This window comes from Dendrobates tinctorius, unplaced genomic scaffold (assembly GCF_039654945.1).
Source record: "Dendrobates tinctorius isolate UK_male_01 unplaced genomic scaffold, ASM3965494v1 ptg000223l, whole genome shotgun sequence".
Lineage (NCBI taxonomy): Eukaryota > Metazoa > Chordata > Amphibia > Anura > Dendrobatidae > Dendrobates > Dendrobates tinctorius.
This window is the reverse complement of record NW_027361890.1, coordinates 30,040,293-30,055,682: the sequence shown is the minus strand read 5'-3', so window position 1 is coordinate 30,055,682 and position 15,390 is coordinate 30,040,293. Positions and strand designations below refer to the sequence as shown.

General features: G+C 45.8%; 1 non-coding gene across 1 annotated transcript; it reads right to left on the bottom strand.

Moving 5' to 3' along the window:
- Positions 1-6,660: 6,660 nt before the first annotated feature.
- TRNAF-GAA (transfer RNA phenylalanine (anticodon GAA)) lies at positions 6,661-6,733 on the bottom strand. The gene has a single exon. It is a non-coding gene; the product is annotated as a tRNA-Phe (tRNA).
- Positions 6,734-15,390: the final 8,657 nt, after the last annotated feature.

Genomic DNA, 15,390 nt, shown 5'->3' with positions numbered 1-15,390 from the left:
CTCTTACTGTTTCTCTTATTCATTCTTGTCTCGACTATTGTAACGCTCTTCTAATCGGTCTCCCTCTTACCAAACTTTCCCCCCTCCAATCTGTCTTGAATGCTGCAGCCAGGATCATATTCCTCACCAATCGTTACACCGATGCATCTACCTTGTGCCAGTCATTACACTGGCTACCCATCCACTCCAGAATTCAGTATAAACTTATTACCCTCACCCACAAAGCTCTTCATGGCTCAGCACCACCCTACATCTCCTCCCTTGTTTCAGTATACCACCCTACCCGCGCCCTCCATTCTGCTGATACCCTGAGGTTAGCATCCTCAATAATCAGAACCTCCCACTCCAGTCTCCAAGACTTTACACGTGTTGCGCCATTTCTTTGAAATGCACTTCCCTGGTCAATACGATTAGTCCCCAATCCCCACAATTTTAAGCGTGCCCTGAAAACGCATTTATTCAGACTGGCCTACCGCCTCAACACATTAACCTAACTATCCCTGTGTGGCACAGCCAAAAGTTTTACCATAACCAGGTTCCCCGCATCATGTTCCCACATGCTTTATGCATCCATTAGCCCTCTGTGTCTGTACTGTTACACACTTAACATTATGGCTGGTCCAAACAATCAGGGCAATTGTTACCACCCACCTTTCGTGTCTACCTTTTTCCTCATAGATTGTAAGCTTGTGAGCAGGGCCCTCATTCCTCTTGGTATCTGTTATGATCTATGTGATTATTGTTATGCTGTAATGTCTGTCATCTGTACATGTCCCCTCTGAAATGTAAAGTGCTGCGGAATATGTCGGCGCTATAGAAATAAAATGTATTCTTTATTATTATACCACCTATTTCGTGGATAGTTGATTAATATCGCTGGAGGGATGGCCATTGTAAGTTATATTTTATTTCTAAAAATACAAATCTGTGGGGAAAACTAAGGTGCAGAAATGATGGCCTTTTTTTTTTAGGAAACCAAAGGGGTGCTTTCTTACAATTACTATATGGATCCTTCTTTGTTAGGGATACCTGATATGACTCCATTATCCATCATAAAGTTGGTGTTCGAGTATTTATGCGATAGGGGGTCTGACTTTGCAAGAAGGGTCAAAGTATTCTAGTTTTTATCCTTGAATACATGCTGTGCGTTTCATTCTGTGTTTCAACAGTACTCAAGTGGTGCTTTTAGTAGATTACAAGTTTCTCTCAATCACTACCTGTATTTTGATGTCCCTAGACAGACAACAAATGGCAGTCTACCATATCATACATACCTGTCAAAGGTCCAAAAAAATTTTGTGATGCCAGAACCACAAAAGGGACAGGATTTTTACAAATTCCATAAGAGGGGCATTTTCTAGCTGTTTTAGTGGCACTCGCATATGTAATGAAGCAGGGCTACTGTGTATAAACCGATGACATTCATATCACGCAGCTGAAGAAGCTAAAAATAATTTTAATAAATATTTTAAAAGATTTTATACACAAATTTTAGGAATACTGAATATATACTGGTGTAGAGATATAAATTTTTATATTTTTGATGTACTAATACTGGCGATGGTACCTGACTATTACATTACAGATGCTGCTTGTAATTGAATTGAAAAGCAAAAAAAAAATCTGAATATAAAATCTCCATGTTTCCCGACTCCCTTCCCCCATGTGGCTTACATCAGGGGCTTCCCACTGTCCTCTGGAGCAGTTGACGATAATGAGGCAGCTGCAGGCTTGTGTCAGATAAACCGTTATCGCTCTACCATGTGAAGCCAGATAACAGGGAGCGCGGCGGCTCGACTCGAGCAGAATTATATGAGAATTCAATACGTTTTCTCTTCCCTTTTATCAGGTGGATCAAAGTAGACCTGGTAATATAATCCTCATGTCGTAATGAAATACAGAACCTTTTGTGATTCACCATAGCCTTAGCTTCAACATTTTATAGAAAAAAGTGAACTCCAGAAATGTAATTTTAGAAATGATGAGAACATTTATAGATACCAGTAATGTAATGAAATGCAAAGTTCTTCCTCAATGCATACAGACAATATGGCAAATTCTGTCCAGTAATTTGGCTAGGTAAGAACATTTTAAAGAAAAGCTCAGATTAGGACTTCTACACTGTGATAATTTGTGCAGTATCGGATAAAGGGGGTTTTACACTAAGCGATATCGCTAGCAATATCGCTAAAACGTCACTGGTTTTGTGACGTTATAGCGATATTGCTAGCGATATCGCTATGTGTGATACTTACCAGCGACCGGCTCCCCCGCTGTCCATCGCTGATCGCGCGAGAATGTCCGGCTCCATTTCTCGTCGGGCGCTTCCTGCTGAGACTTCCTGCTGTGACGACGAGCGACGCTGGACGCGGGCGGGAGGACGCAGGATCGCTGTGTGTGAATGGTAAGTATCGTGCGCTGCGTCGCTGCTGCATCGCTGTGAGATCTTTCTGTATGAAAGCTCACTAGCGATCATTTAGCGATGCACCAGCGATCCTGACCGGGTCGGATCGCTGGTTGGATCGCTGGTGCATCGCTAAATGTAAAAGGGCCTTAAGAGAGGCCTGTATTGCACCACTCCTTCACACCCAGCGAACATTACTTAGGGTTTCCATATTTCCCACGTTGTCAATTTTTATAGGGGTGCCTACCATGAACACCTCAGTTTTAGGGTTCGCTCACATCTGCATAAAAAAAAATAGCTTGGATGCTTATCCCGAAAATTTGGATGAATGTGGGGGATAATCTATGGAGCATCTTATGGGGACATAATCTATGGAGCATCTTATGGGGGCATAATCTATGGAGCATCTTATGGGGCATAATCTATGGAGCATTTTACGGGGGCATAATCTTTGGAGCATTTTATGGGGGCATATTCTATGGAGCATCTTATGGGGCATAATTTATGGAGCATCTTATGGGGCATAATCTATGGAGCATTTTACGGGGGCATAATCTTTGGAGCATTTTATGGGGGCATATTCTATGGAGCATCTTATGGGGCATAATTTATGGAGCTTCTTATGGGGCATAATCTATGGAGCATCTTATGGGGGCATAATCTATGGAGCATCTTATGGGGAATAATCTATAGAGCATCTTATGGGGCATAATCTATGGAGCATCTTATGGAGGCATAATCTATGGAGCATTTTATGGGGGCATAATCTATGGAACATCTTATGGGGCATAATCTATGGAGCATCTTATGGGGCATAATTTATGGAGCTTCTTATGGGGCATAATCTATGGAGCATTTTAAGGGGGCATAATCTATGGAGCATCTTAGGGGGGCATAATCTATGGAGCATCTTATGGGGCATAATCTATGGAGCATTTTATGGGGCATAATCTATGGAGCATCTTATGGGGCAACATATGGGGAATAATCTATGGAGCATCTTATGGGGGCATAATCTATGGAGCATCTTATGGGGGCATAATCTATGGAGCATTTTATGGGGCAGCACATGGGGCATAACCTATGGAATATCTTATGGGGCCATAACCTTTATGGAGCAGCATATGGGCATATTATTCTATGGAGCATCTTATGGGGCCATTATTAACCTTTGTGCAGCATTATATGGGGTGTATGGAGCATCTTATGGGACCATCATGAACTGTATGGAGCATTATATGGGGCTCCTTTTTCAATATGGATATTCAAAAACATTTAACCTACTGATGCCTCAATTAATTTTACTTTTATTGGTATCTATTTTTATTTTTGAAATTTACCAGTAGCAGCTGCATTTTCCACCCTAGGCTTAAACGCGAGTCAATAAGTTTTCCCAGTTTTTTGTCGCAAAATTAGGGGGGTCGGCTTATACACGAGTATATATGGTAATTTATGTTTTAAATGGGAGGGGGCGCAATCAATTTTTGAAATGGGACCCTGTAGGTTTAGCTTTCCTTTTCTCTCAATAATAAAGACCTTAATTTAAAAACTGCATTTTATGTTTACTTGTGTTATCTTTGTCTAATATCTAAAATTGGTTTAGTGATCTGAAACATTTAAGTGTGACAAACATGCAAAAGAATATGAAATTAGGAAGGGGGTAAACACGTGTTCACACAACTGCCAACAGAGTCATGTGAAGGCTTCTTTTTTTGAGGAACGAGTTGATGTGGCTTTTTTGTATCATTTTCAGGCACATAACATTTTTTGATCGCTTTCTATTCTGATTTTTGGAAGGCATAATGAACAAAAAACAGCAATTCAGGATTTTTTTAAATTCCATTCTCCATGTAGTAAAAATGATAAGACAACTTTATTTTTCAGGTCAGTACGATTACAGCGATATCATATTTATATAGTTTTTATATTTTGACGTTTTTGCACAATAAAAACTACTTTATGCAAAGAAAAAATTGTTTTTGTATGACTTTATTCTGAGAGCAATAACTTTTTTATTTCTCTGCTGATGGAGCTGTATGACAGCTTGTTTTTGCGGGACAAGATGATGTTTTCAACAATAACATTTTTATTTACATTTGGCTTTTTGATCGTGTTTTATTCCACTTTTTGTTTGGCGGTATGATAAAAAAGCATCATTTTTTGACACATTTTTGTTTACTTTTTTGTATGGTGTTCACTAATGGGGTTAATAGTTGACAGTTTCATAGGTCGAGTTGTTCCAGAAGTGGTGATACAAATATGTGTACTTTTTTGGTTATTTTTGTTTTTACAAAAAATATATGTCAAATATATGTATTGATTGAATTAATATTTTTTCAATGTTTTGGCTCTTTGTTTTGTGATTTTTATTTGTTTTTGCAATTTTAGAAAAAAAAATGTTTTAAAACTCTTTTAACGTGCCTCGGTATGGAAGATCACCTTTCCCTGCCCTGATCACTCTTACCTAATACTGTGCAAAGTGTTTGCATTGCAGGGCATTAGATCAGCATCTCACAGGCAGAGACGAGGTGTGTCAGCTCCTGCTCTGAGCAGGAACCTACAGGCCTCCGTACCTGGGTGATTTCACAGCCATCTTTTGGCCCGGGGTCACCATGAAGAACATTGGCACAACGCGATAGAAATCGTGTTGTGCCGATCGGAGCAGAGTGGGAGCTCCCTCCCTCTGCAATCGGATTGATGTCACTGTCGCTATTGAGGGGTTTAATCGCCTGCGATTGGTGCTAGCACTGATTGTAGGCTTTGCCACAGGATGTCAGCTCTCATATAGCATAGACACCCACGTTTGATTGCGCCGGCGCTCGACATGAGCCAGCCTGATCCATCCATGTACAGTGGTTTGTGGGAATGTATCTCCCGTAGCGCCCAACATGTTTGGCAGATGTTGTGAAGGGGTTAATATCAGGCAGAAAAAAATCTAAAATAATTATACAGTCATTCCTACATGGATTCTTGAGGCAAGTACATCAGCCTTATTAGTTATAAGAGATCTATGTTTTGCAATCTGTTAACGGATCTGTTTTGAGGTTGGCATATATAATGAAAATGTTAATACATTTCCCCCAATACAGTATGCATAGCTGTGGGAATTTAGCTGCGGAGGACATATGCGATTTGCTGTGAATTACTCCATTAAAAAAACATGAAGATGCTAGAAGACTTTTTTTTAAATATTAAAAAAATAAATAAAATAAAAATAGATTTTGTTTCCCTAGAAAAAGCATTACTCTTGTCCATGTTCTGTATGTGGCACTTTAGATGTGCCTAATTAACCTAAATGGGACTGAACTGCAATACTAGTCACATCCCACAGGCAAGATTGGCACTATTTCTGGGCAATAACAGCAGACCCTACTGCACATGGACATTTCTTTTGGAACAATGTGTTATCAGGGTTTTCCATAAAAATGCTGGAAAACGTAAAATATTTTCATTTCGATACTACATGTTCCTTGTCCTAAAATAACCTCCTTGCCCAGTAATAATCCCACGCATATGAAAGGAGACCACTGCTGGACTAGTTGACTGAATTTCTTAACTTTTGTAGATGTCAACAATCATTTTCCAACTACAGAAACTGGAATGAAACATTTGCTAAGCTGACTAGCTCATGTCTGAGCTGGCATCAGCCTACATAGCCAACAGGACATGTATCAAACTGCTGGGACACACAAGTCAAACGGCAGTGTCAGGTTATGTTTGACCGTGCTCTCATGAAGGCAGCATGTGAATGGCTTGATATCTGTCTCTGTCTTATGCTGAGTGTGCATGTTTATGTGGAGGTTGGTGGAGATGGCTGTTGGCTGAAAGTTGTCACTATGCCTTATTATGTGCATGGCCGGATTTACTCTCTTAGTAAACATATCACATAACTGCAGTGGTGTAGTTTGATGCTCTTTGGGTCCCAATGCAAAAGATCCAACTGTAAGGAGGTGGCGGGGACCCTCTTCTGCCCCTCTCTCCCCTGTGCTGGGCCTGTGCCTTTACTGTGGCACCCGGACAGTGTACCCATTTCATAATGTCTGTATCCCATATACCCTGTGTATTAATGTCTTACTAGAATCATAGAGTTGGAAGGGACCTCCTGGGCCATCTGGTCCAACCCCCTGCTCAAAGCAGGATTCGCTAAATCATCCCAGTCAGATGTCTGTCCAGCCTCTGTTTGAAGACTTCCATTGAAGGAGAACTCACCACTTCTCGTGGCAGCCTGTTCCACTCAATGGAAAGGGGTAGGATGTTGCCGAAACCCGGGATCGAACCAGGGACCTTTAGATCTTCAGTCTAACGCTCTCCCAACTGAGCTACTTCGGCCATGCACATACTATTTTATCCCTATGTATCCTGTACTCTAATGTGTGTGCTGTGTTTGTAATTTGGCGCTGGGCAGGTGTATAGGAGCAGCCGGGCATTTCCAGATCCCAGGAAGGAACAGAATCTGCTGCCCTAGACTAAGGACTGCAACACTGCCCCCAGGACTTTGGAAGGGCCTCCGCTGAAGGGACTAAAAGCATCCAGATCCCAGCGAGTGGACTGCTGCTTGATTTTGGCTACCATGGCTGTGGTGGGTACGGCCGTGGATAGTGTCAGTGAGAGAGCAGGAAGCCAGTGTTGTACCCCTTTTTCTCCTCAGTTTATTAAAGTTCATTCCCTGTTGGACCACAGCTGTGATTCTGGACTTTAATTATATGGACTACCGTGGCTGTGGAAAGAAAAGGTAATTCGTGAGGGAAGCTGTGTCCGTCCAGTGATTCATGTACAAGAGGCCGGGGAGTCTGTGGACTGTGTTTTGTGGGTGAACTTGGTCAGGACTACCACCCCGATTGCCCTTGTTACACAACAGCAACCCCAACTATCACAGACCTTCAATTTGTATTGGTCTTTTTATAAGGGTCATAAGAGCTTTTTGAGCTACCCTAACCTCCAGGGTCCAGAAGCAGCTAAACCTCTGAAAATGTTTAGAATTGTGCCCCTGCAAAAATATACATACACAATTAGTTGGGATTTATAGGTAAAACAAATGTCTAAGTACCTAATAATTAAAAGTCAGTGAAGCTGTTGACAGTAAAGGGTTCTTCCCAGAACTGGAAATTTTCTATCCAGAGATCCCAAGAATGGGGCTCCAGAATCATGAGAACGGAGCTCTGCAGTCTTGCTTTGAATGGAACAGTAGTGCACATGCTTGACATCCACTTCATTCATTGTCTATGGGACTGCAGGAAATAGCCAAGGGCTGTGCTGTGCTTTCAATGGTGGTCCTGTAACAAGGCGGCACGGGGTGGTAGTCGTGGGCGAGTCTACTAAGTCACATTCAGTGAGCACCCTGGCACCTTGCACATAAAACGACAGGTGAGGTCCCAGTCCTGTGATACAGCCAGTTACCTTCATCACACGCTCATTTCAGCCACTGGGGATGAGTACTCAGAAAAACAATACAGGCTACAGTTCTGTTCCAAAGGAAAAACTTTACTGTGAATAACATCCTTCCTGCTCTGTGCCTGCAACTTCATGAGGCTGCACAGCATCGATGACTCCCATCCAGGTTTGGGAACCCACGCTCCTTCAGGGGATGTTCCCACAGTACCACGGCCCGTCCACACTGCCCGACAGTCTGTGGCAGCTTTTATCCTGTCAACTGGGGTATCCTCTGTTCCAGGCTGTGGAGAGCATCTTGCCCTGGGTAAGCCTGCCCTGGCTCTGCTCTAGTAACAGGAAATACTTTTCCTGTAAGCCTGCTGTGCCATCCCCCTTCTTAACTCCTCCCTGCAGTGTAACCCATTCTGTCCCTTACTGAACATTCAGATAACATATACAGCACATTACATATTAATACATGACTTCACAATATAAAACATGAGGGAACCATTGGGGTGCCACATGGGCTCGGCATGAGGAGGCAATTGAGGGTTCCCGCCACCTCCTCACAGTCCCATAAACAATATATGGAGTGGAGGTTGAGCATGCCCACTTTTGCTTCATTCGAGATGGGGCTCTGAGTTCTAGGGTTCACTGGGGGACCCAGTAGTTGGACCACCAGCAAACAGCCAGTTATCCCCTATGGATTATGGGAATAACCTAGTAACATAAATGTAAGTACTTGTTTCTATTACTCATATATATATGATATTGAGTTGTCACTACTGGGCAACACATTTTTTTTTTTTAACAGAAGCAGGTATGGTGATTAGTGACAAGTGTATGGACTCGGGTAAGGAGGCAGTCAATTGTATTAAAGTGTGCCTGTCAAACACCTAACAATTGTATTATACTAAATAATTGTTTTTCCAAAGAAATAACAATATGGATTCTGGATAACGTGCAATGTGTGATTACTATTAGAAAAATAAAATTAGCAACTTTGTTCTATCAGTTAGGGGTGTGTCTCTGCACAATGTTAGGGCGCAGTCAGACGGCCGTATAAATCGTACCAAGATCGGACCGCCGTGCTGATGTAGGTAACAGCAGGTTCGCAGGATGCAGTGACGAGACGCGAGACTGGTTGAACTTTGAAAAGCAAACTTTTATAATTTGAAGCCGCTAGGGCTATACTAAGCAACCAAAAAGGGGTAATAACAGTTGTCCTCGCAGGGACTCAGTACAACCAAACACTATTTGAAAAGACTGTGACTAACCCGGCCGAGGCCAGTTACTATGGGGACACGGTATGGCCGTCTACGGGTCCTTATACTCTATAATGTCACTTATCCGTCCTGATGTCCCTCGGCGTCTCTGTTGGAGCTGCGTTGAGGATTAAGCTGTTTTGACGTCTTTGATGAGGCTGCTGTGGCATCTTTGATGAGGCTGCCTTGGTGTCGCAGCCGCTGGGCCCAGCTGCTGAAGATTTGGAGTAGTCTTCGGGCGTTCCAGCGCCCAGGAGGAATTGGGGCAAAACAAGCCCTGATGGAGTCCTGAGATGAAGTAACCCCCTGTTGTAACAGCGGGGTTGCGCTTGTTAGCGAGTTCAATGGGACTCTTGTTCCCAAGAAGGGTTGTGTCGCGGTGCTCAAGAGTGGTTTACTGGCCACGCACACAGCCTCAGAGTGTCTCTGTTGACAAGGAACAGGCCCCAACTGCCGACTGCAGCGGGGTGAAGGTGGCTGTGAGCGATGATAGACAGGCCGCAACCACGGGCTGAAGTGAAACGGCAGCGTCCGTGGTTAGCAGCGGGCAGGCCGCAACCGCGGGCTGAAGAGGGATGGCAGCAGCCAGAAGAGGGAGTGGACAGGCCGCGGAGGGCTCGAGCGCAGCGGTAACTGCCGAGGAAGACCGGGGGCAGATCGTAACCCGGGATTGGGGTGAAGAGGCAGTCCCGTCGGTAAGCACGGCGCCTCTTTCCTGAGGGCCACTGCATATCTACCCTCTGCTGCTGGTCTCTTCTCTCAACTGTCAGTGTCCTTCCCGTTCTCTCACGCCCCTCCGTCTCGTGCTCCATGTCTGACGTATCACCAACTGACTCCTCTGCGTGCTCCCTGTCCCTTTTATACTCGCCCCTCCCCTTGCTGTCCTGTCACTTTCAACAGTCCACTCTCCTCCTCTGTTCCCCAGGTACTGTTTCCTTAGGAACTCAGATGGCGGTCCCCTTGGTTCTGGCCCGGACACTCTGTGGGGGTCCTCCTCCCTACACTTCCCCATCCTGTTAGCTCGCCAGTCCTCGGACGAGGGCCTCAGTATACTTGGGCTGGTCTGCGGAGGTGTCAGTTTACGTTGTCATATGAACTGGTCCTGTTCGTATCGTTCGGGGGGTTTTCCGGCTGTTGACCGCTCGGAGAATCTTAGTTCGACGAGGGTGGAGTCTTCTGGGGTAGTGGCAGGTGGTGGGCTAGCTGGTTCGGGTGGGCTAATTGTGTCAGTTGGTTTCTCAGTGAGTAGAGAGCCCTTGGTTATTGTGGGGAAGTCTTCTTCGTCGTCCGAGTCCCAGAACACGGGCAATGGTTCAGAGACCTGAGGAGCAGGTTCAGGTTGTTTCGGGTCGGTGGAAATACAGGGGCGTAGCATATTCCGATGCACTATGCGGGTAGGCAGCGTTTCATCTTTCTTGGGTCGTATTTCGTACACAGGTCCTTCAGGGTTTATATGGCGTAGGACCCGATAGGGATCCTCTTCCCAGCGTGGCTCTAATTTGTTCTGGGGACGTTGGTGTATGCAGGTGCTGCAGTGGGGTTGCTAGCTGGTGTATACAGGTGCTGCAGTGGGGGGACTGGCTGGTGTATACAAGTGCTGCAGTGGGGGGGCTCGCTGGTGTATACAGGTGCTGCAGTGGGCTGGCTGGTGTATCCATGTGCTGCAGTGGGGGGGCTGGCTGGTGTATACAGGTGTTACAGTGGGCTGGATGGTGTATACATGTGCTGCAGTGGGCTGGCTGGTGTATACATGTGCTGCAGTGGGGGGGCTGGCTGGTGAATACATGTGCTTTAGTGGGGGGCTGTCTGGTGTATACAGGTGCTTCAGTAGGGGGGCTGGCTAATATATACAGGTGCTACAGTGGGCTGGCTGGTGTATACATGTGCTACAGTGGGGGGTTGGCTGGTGTATACAGGTGCTGCAGTGGGGGGGCTGGCTGGTGTATACAGGTGCTGCAGTGGGCTGGCAGGCTAGTGTATACAGATGCCGCAGAGGAAGTGCCAGCTGGTCTATACAGGTGCTGCAGTGGGCTGGCTGCTGCATCCAGGTGCTGCAGTGGGCTGGATGTTGTATCCATGTGCTGCAGTGGGGGGGCTGGCTGATGTACACAGGTGCTGCAGTGGGGGGGCTGGCTGGTGTATACATGTGCTGCAGTGGGGGGGCTGGCTGGTGTATACATGTGCTGCAGTGGGGGGGCTGGCTGGTGTATACAGGTGCTGCAGAGGGCTGGCAGGCTGGTGTATACAGATGCCGCAGTGAGCGGGCCAGCTGGTGCATCCAGGTGCTGCAGTGGGGGGGCTGGCAGGTGTATACAGGTGCTGCAGTGGGGGGGCTGGCTGGTGTATACAGGTGCTGCAGTAGGGGGACTGGCTGGTGTATACATGTGCTGCAGTGGGGGGGCTGGCTGCTGTATGCAGTTGCTGCAGTGGGCTGGCTGGCTGGTGTATACAGGTGCTGCAGTGGGGGGCTGGCTGGTGTATACAGGTGCTGCAGTGGGCTGGCTGGTGTATAAAGGTGCTGCGGTGGGCTTTTCCTTGGATAGGTGATCAAGGTCTGATCTGTGTGGGTGCGACGCCTGCCGCCACAACAGATCACCTGTACTTGGTGCTGGCGGGAACTGCTCAGGTCAGAGGCGTATCTGGGGGGGGCGCAGCCGGCAGGGTGGAGTAGTCAGACCACCTAATGCGGTGGTCCGCAGTGTCTCCCCTGGAGGCTGCATTCTGCCGCCCCCCCGGACTGGGAGTCGGCTGCTCTCTGTGCTTCCTGTCAAGCTGACAGCCGGCGCAGAGAAGCTGCAGTGCACCGGCTCCCAGTGATCAATTGTACTGGCGTCTGTACAGACGCCAGTACAGTTGAACCTCTGACCGCCAGATCAGAGCGACGCCAGCAGTGTGATCAGGTCATGTGATCACGCTGCTGACATCACTCGACGGCGCCCAGAGCGAACACTGGTGGTAAGTGCTCCACTGTGGAGCTGTAGAAACCACCGAAGATGGGAAATGGGGGGGGGATTTGGAGTGGAGATGGAGGGGTTATTTAATGTGTGGGGAGATTTGGAGTAGGCACAGGTGGTTATTTAATGTGTGGGAGGAATTTAGAGTGGGGATGGAGGGGTTATTTAATATATGGGGGATTTGGCATGAGAATGGGGGGATTTAATGTGTGTGGTGAGTTTTGAGGACACAAAATGAAGAGTATGTATGTATGAGGGCATGTATGAGGAAACAGTATGGGGGATGGGTGCAGACACAGTATGGGGGAGAAAACGGGTAAATGTCACAGTATGGGGAGAAAAAGGGTAAATGTCACAGTATGGGGAGTGAGGGTGATGGAATGTGTGCAGACACAGTATGGGGAGTCAGGGATATGTGTGAGCAGACAGTATAGAGTTTTGGAGTAAATATATGAGGAGACAGTATGGTGAACAGGGGGGATGTTAGAGGAGACAGTATGAGGAGGGAGGGGAATAGTGTGAGGCGACAGTATATTGAAGATATTTTTATTCAGGAGCATTATAATGACACTTCTATCTTTAACCCCTTAATCCCATGTGACGTACTATCCCGTCCATGTGCCCTGGGACTTAATTCCCAGGGACGGGATAGTACGTCACCGCGATTAGCGGCGCCCACGTGGTGAGCGCCGCTGATCGCGGCCGGGTGTCAGCTAATTATCACAGCTGACACCCGACACAATGTGTCAGGGGCGGTCACGGACCGCCCCCGACACGTTAACCCCTTGCACACCACAATCAAACACGATTGCGGTGTACCGGGGGTTAAAGGAAAGCATCGGCAGGGAGGGGGCTCCCTCCGTGCTTCCCTAAGCCCCCCACCACAGCGCAATGTGCAGCGCTGCTGCAGGGGTCTCTTTCCTTACAGGTCCCCGGATCCAAGATGGCGACAGAGACCTTCAGGGGCCTGTAGGGAGCTGACTTCCTCAGTGCCTGCAAAGCGCAGGCATGAGGAAGTCGGTGTCTATGCCTGTGACAGATCGCTGATCTGTCACAGTGATCTGTGATGTGACAGATCAGCGATCTGTGACAGGACAGTGATGTCCCCCCTGGGACAACCTAATAAAGTTATAAAAAAATAAAAAAAAAGTGTAAAAATAATTTTAAAAAAATCGCTAAATAAATTAGAAAAAAAAATATTCCCAAATAAATTCATTTTTTGGAAATAAAAAAAGAAAAAAAACAATAGAAGTACACATATTTGGTATCGCCGCGTCCGTAACAACCTGCCCTATAAAACTGTCCCATTAGTTAACCCCTTTAGCGAACCCCTTAAAAAATAAAAATAAAAAACGAAGCAAAAAATAATGATTTATTATCATACCGCCGAACAAAAAGTGCAATAACGCGCGATCAAAAAGACGCATATATATATCCATGGTACCACTGAAAACGTCATCTTGTCTCGCAAGAAAAGAGCCACCATACAGCATCATCAGCAAAAAAATAAAAAAGTTATACCTCGCAGAATGATGCGATGCAAAAATAATTATTTTTTATATAAAATTGTTTTCATTGCATAAAAGCGCCAAAACATAAAACGACATTAATGAGGTATCGATGTAATCGTACTGACTCGAAGAATAAAAGGGCTTCATTAATTTTACCGCACGCGGAACGGTGTAAACGCACCCTCCAAAAGAATTTCATGAAACGCTGGTTTTTGTTCATTCTGCGTCCCAAAAGTCAGAATAAAAAGCGATCAAAAAATGTCACGTGCCCGAAAATATTACCAATAAAAATGTCAACTCGTCCTGCAAAAAATAAGACCTCACATGACTCGGTGGGTCAAAATATGGAAAAATTATAGCTCTCAATATGTGGTGATGCAAAAACTATTTTTACAATAAAAAGCGTTTTTAAGGCTATGGGCCCACGTAGCGTTTTAAAACGCACAGTGAAAACAGGACTCTTTCCCAGAAATTGCGCGTTTTTTCCGCGCGATTTCACCGCGATTTTGCCGCGATTTTCTCAAGCACTTTCCAAGCGATTTGAAGCATCGCTTGGAAAGTGATTGACAGGTTGGTCACACTCGTCAAACATAGTGTTTGAAAAGTGTGACCAGCTTTTTACTATTGAGGCTTCCTATGCGGCATCAATAGTAAAAGATAAAATGTTAAAAATGATAAAAAGATAAAAAATCGGGGTATATTTACCTTCCGACGTCCCACGCTGCCATCCCAGGCCTCAGCGTTCCCAGCGATGCCTTGCGAGACCTGTGATGACGTTGGTCTCGCATTACTATAGCGATCTCGCGAGACCGCTAGAGTCACGCGAGACTACGTCATCACAGGACCTTGCCGCAAGGCATTACTGGGAACGCTGTGGCCCGGGATGGCAGCGCGGGACGTCGGAAGGTAAATATACCCCGATTTTTTTTCTTTTTTTTACAGGGGTATGGTACCCAGGGCCTGGAGGACAGTCTCCTCTCCTCCACACCGTGGGTACCAACCGCACATGAGACGCTTAACTTCGCACATGGTGGCCATAGCCAGATGCAGGAAGTAAGTGATTCTCATACATTCCTATGGGTGCGGAATTGCGGCAATTCTTTGCGATTCCGCACAAAAGAATGAGCATGCTGCGATTTTTTCTGCGATGCGATTTCGCCGTGGAAAAAAGCGCAGCATTAGCACAGCATGTGAGGAATGCCATAGGAATGCATGGGGGGCATTCTGTACACGATTTTTAAACGTTTTCGCAGCATTTTCACGCCAAAAATCGAGGCAAAAACGCTTAAAAATTGCATCGTGGGCACACAGCCTTAGCGTGTGACAGCTGCCAAAACTAAAAACCGCCATAAATAGTAAATCAAACCCCCCGTTATCACCCTATTAGTTAGGGAAAAATAATAAAATTAAAAGAAAATGTATCTATTTCCATTTTCCCATTAGGGTTAGGGATAGGGTTAGGGCTGAGATTAGGGTTAGGGGTGTGTTGGGGTTAGGGTTGGAGTTAGAATTGGGAGTTTCCACTGTTTGGGCACATCAGGTGCTCTCCAAATGCAACATGGCGTCGGATCTCAATTCCAGCCAATTCTGCGTTGAAAAAGTCCAGTGGTGCTCCTTCCCTTCCAAGCTGTGCCATGCGCCCAAACAGTGTTTTACCCCCACATATAGGGTATCAGCCTACTCAGGACAAATTGCAAAACAACTTTTGGGGTCCAATTTCTCCTGTTACCCTTAGGAAAATAAAAAATTGGGGGCAAAAATATCATTTATGTGGAAAAAAATTATTTTTTTTATTTTCACACCCGGGCGTTATAAACTTCTGTGAATCACTTGGGGGTTCAAAGTGCTCACCACACATCTAGATAAGTTCCGTGGGGGGGTCTAGT